General features: G+C 30.0%; 1 long non-coding RNA gene across 1 annotated transcript; it reads right to left on the bottom strand.

Annotated features, from left to right (window-relative positions):
• Positions 1–227: 227 nt before the first annotated feature.
• On the bottom strand, positions 228–2,855 carry LOC127708358 (uncharacterized). Its single transcript, XR_007985251.1, has 2 exons — positions 2,436–2,855; positions 228–1,230 (listed from the first exon to the last, which is right to left on the bottom strand). It is a non-coding gene; the product is annotated as an uncharacterized LOC127708358 (long non-coding RNA).
• Between the last annotated feature and the right edge of the window lie 1,686 nt (positions 2,856–4,541).

Raw genomic sequence — 4,541 nt, forward strand, 5'->3', positions numbered from 1 at the left:
ATCATGCATATGTCAACCTGAACATGCATGATATATATGCCATTGGACATTATGCAAATATTATACACATTTTTAAGTTCAAGTTACATTGACTAAAACTTGTGTCCCAAATTCAGATTTTTCAATACAACTTCTCTTTCTAAACTAAAACGCTACACTTCTAAAAGGGTTACATCTTAAGTCAATAATCATTGATAATTGGCTGAACAGATGAGAACAAAACACCATTTTACATCAACTATTTGATTTATTTAAGAATACATTGAAAAAGTCAATCAATTGTCTTATTCAAAATCACTAGGAATGTCTTGTAGTGTCTTATATCTTTTTCTTGCTGTGCCATGCTTCTGAAAAAAAAAATAATCTTACATTCATATATGAACTTCTTGCACATTCCTTTATTATAGAACGATTCACGTTGCCTGAAGGATATACATCCCCTCCCCTTTAAAGTTTTGAAACAAATAACGATGATAGTCTGTCGGAAGGGGACGATAAATGGCTGACCGTGTTAAGAGAGAGCAATATGCCTGGCTGAACTTCATTTAGTTATTAAAAAAAACCACATAAAAAACTTTAGACTAGATATGTGTCCAGTCCAGAGTCTTATTTCATTATACTCGATGATTGATGTCTATCATATTTTTTTTCTTTTATTGTTTTGTATAAATCAGGCTGTTGTTTTTCTTGTTTTTTTTTAGTTTTCATCAAATGCATTGTATCATGTAAGGGCCTTTAAAAGCCCTGCTACATAATGTCATTAAACATCTTATTGTCCTTTTTAAGTGTTAAACTCTGTAGAGTGACATAGTTTATAACTTGTCATTTGTATCTAAGGGCATATGATACAGTCCTAGAAGTATACTATAGGCACATAATAACTTATCGAAGTGTTACGCATTGTTTTTGCAATGATGATAATAATATAACTTAACTTCCGAGAAACACACAGATGTCATTAAATGAGTTGTTTATACATGTATGTATTTGAAATACTTCAAAGGAAAGCAAAATTTAATATGTTTATGAAAGCACACTGTTGGACTAAAAGATTGATTTAAATAAACAACTCGTTTCTATTTTGTCACAAAAAATATAATTTATTCAAATATCCAGATATCTTTTCTGTATTGTATGCCCTTGTATTGTAGACATTTCAAAGAACCTGCGCCACTTCCAAATTGTAAACCTGCATATTGAACTTGTCCTTTGTGGCTTTTCTTTTAGCTCCTGTTAAAAAATAAAAGATACATTGTATGTACATTGTGTGTATGAAGCAATAAATATAGTTTTAAGCAGCAGTTTATATTATCTTGCTTGTGCTGAAGTCTTACATAGTCTTTGTAATGTTCATTAAGCTGTTAAGGGAAATTTAATTTACTGTTTTGCAAATACATACATACACTGATTTTACTAGAAAAAAAATCTCCATATTCAAATGGTGCTTATATTAGTGTTATTGTAACTTGTTTGTGTGCCTCGGAAACAAGGTATTGAGTCATGCTTATTGCAATAGTTGTTGTTGGTTTAAGTCTGTCTAGTTTCTTTTTCATAATACATGTATGTATTTAATGTATGCAGTTAGTTGTTTTGTTTCAATTGTGTTGAGAAAAATTTAACATTTGTTTGTCAAGGCTTCAAAGTGGACTATATGGCATTGGTTTTCTCAGTTTTGAAAGCCGTACAGTGACTTTTAATTTCTTTTATCCAAGTCATTTAAATTCTGGTGGATAGCTGTCTCATACACCTTATCGCTATTTCAGTATTTGGAAATCTGTCCCACTTGAACTTTTTACGTCAGCATACGTCATACAATAATACACCTTATCGCTATTCCCGCTTGACCCGAGAATCTATCCTGCTTGAACTTTTGACGTCAAACAACAATCACTTTTCCATTGTGGCATCAGATATTTTTTATGATGATGTCAAAATTTTAAGGGAACTTGTGACAGTTGTGTGATGTCCAGTAATGGCGGACAAATAGTGATAAGGTGTATTACTTTCAATTGTCATGATTGTGGTGTCAAATATTTTCTAATATGACGTCAACATTTTACGGGAACTTTTGTGATGTCCATGGCCAGTAATGGCGGACTAATAGCGATAAGGTGTATTGGCAATCAATTCAAACACACAAGCCACATATCCTTATAATATTTTTATATCAATGAACAAATTCATAATTGGTGTACGTAGATGCTTGAACAGTGGCGGATTTAGGGGCCCCGACCCCCTTATGGAGCTACTTATAAGATAAATGTATAGACTATTTACAAGTATCACTCCAAACGTTTGCTTGCCTTGGGTAGGGGCCCCCTTTTTTTCAAAACCCTGATCCGCACCTCCAGAAACAGATGTAATTTGGTTCCGATTATGATTGAACACACACAATGAATGCACAAGTTTCATCTTAACAGATTAATCATTCTTACCAAGTGAGTATATATCGCGTAACAAACAATTTTCTTGGCTCTCTTTGTTGATATCCTGTTTTCGTTTCGAAATTCAAATTTCAAAATCATTTCCGGTGATAAAACAAAAGTCGATTCCGGAAAAGGTCGGTTTTCCGTAAGGCATATAAACGATACGAAAATTGAACTTAGTACAGTTACAGTTTTCATTTCTTAAATATACACGAACGAAATGAATAAACATTAAAGAAAGGTGATTGTTTATAAATACATTATTGCTTAATTTAATGTTGACTCTTTTGAATTTTAAAATAAGAAGGAATAAAATCTGACTTCAAGGATCTTCAAGATATCAATTAAGGATTTCAACCATAGTATCTTGCTTGTCAAGATATTGATGAAATGTAGTACTATAACTTATCCTGAAAAAAAACGAGATAATTCCACAAAACGTTGTAAAGTTTAAATAAAATGTTATTTTTATATCCGTAAAATGTTGAATAAAATATCAGTAAGACTATTAAGTAATGTGTATGTCAGAATATTTTATAGAAAACATTTAGCTGATATTTTTCAGATGTTTTATGTAAAACATTTTAATTTTACGTTATAAAACATTTTATGCAAATAGCAAAACTATATTTTCTGTAAAACATTTTTTTGCAGAATGTTTTTTGGATATTTGGAAAATATTTACTTTAAAAATGTTGTTAAAATATAAAATACCAATTGAAGAAAATATTATTTTTTTATATTATAAAATATCAATGGGATATTTTAGAACAATGTTTGAGAACATGAATAAAAGATATTAGCAAATAATATTTTGTTAATGTTGTAAAAACATTTTACTTAAATGTTAGAAATAAAACATTTCAAAAACAATAAAATAAACATTTTTTTTATGTTTAAATGATATCTTATTGAAATATTTTGTGAGAGACGTCCATATGACATTTAAAAAATGTTTTTAAAATGTTGTGTGTTTGCTGGGAGACGTATGCAAAGTTTTGAGAGATCGCGGTTTATAAAACATTTACAGCCAACGTAAATGCTGTCAAATGTTTGTGTTATATTTGCAAACGTTTGGCCATATAGTTTATGTATGTAAAGACATGTATTTTATTTACTAATACTTTCCATTATCATAAAAATTTTGATAGATATCGATATTTGCAACATATCTTTACAGACGTATGCAAAGTTTTAAGAGACCGCCATTTATAAAACATTTACAACCAATGTAAATACTATCAAATGTTTGTGTTATATTTGCAAACGTTTGTCGATATCGTTCATGTTTGTAAAGTAATGTATTTTATTTACTAATACTTTCCAGTACTATAGTTATTTTGCTAAATATGGATATTTGCAACATATCTTTACACAGGTATGCAAAGTTTTGAGAGACCGCGGTTTATAAAACATTTACAACCAAAGTAAATGCTGACAAATATTTGTTTATTTTTGCAACCATTTGTCGGATGTATTCATGCATGTAAAGAAATGCATTTTATTTACTTCATAGTTACTACTGTGGATTCATTATTATTCGTTGGATACCAATTTTCGTGGGTTTCGTGGGTACAGGTTAACAACGAATTCAAATGTTCAACGAATTACAAATTTTCTAAAGGCTTTGTATGCAGAGATCGGCAAAACCACGAAATCAGATATCCACGAAAATGCAAGTTTTTCTCAATCCACGAAAATTGATACCCACGAAAATAAATGTATCCACAGTATATGAAACATTGATACTGTTAAGTTGTCTTTACACAGGTATAGCTTTGCGAGACCGCAGTTTATATCTAGCATGAACAACAAACGTAAATGAGGGTCGTGATTAGAGCTAAAAGAAGAAAAAAAGAAAATAGTTTACTCCCAAAAAATTAGATAAAAAGGGTCTAATATATACAGAAAAGAAAATAATCATGACAATGGACATAAAATATAAAAAAAATAGAGAAATATGACCTAAATTATCATAGAATACAAATATGAAAGACCCCATCCAGACCCTAGTAAATGCTGTAAGATGTGTCATTAATTTCGCATTTACGGAAAAAATAAATCCATATATTTTATAGTAATTTTTGCAGCAAAGTTCACGTATTGATGGTTTCA

The sequence above is a fragment of the Mytilus californianus genome, unplaced genomic scaffold, assembly GCF_021869535.1.
Source record: "Mytilus californianus isolate M0D057914Y unplaced genomic scaffold, xbMytCali1.0.p SCAF_7, whole genome shotgun sequence".
Classification (NCBI taxonomy): domain Eukaryota; kingdom Metazoa; phylum Mollusca; class Bivalvia; order Mytilida; family Mytilidae; genus Mytilus; species Mytilus californianus.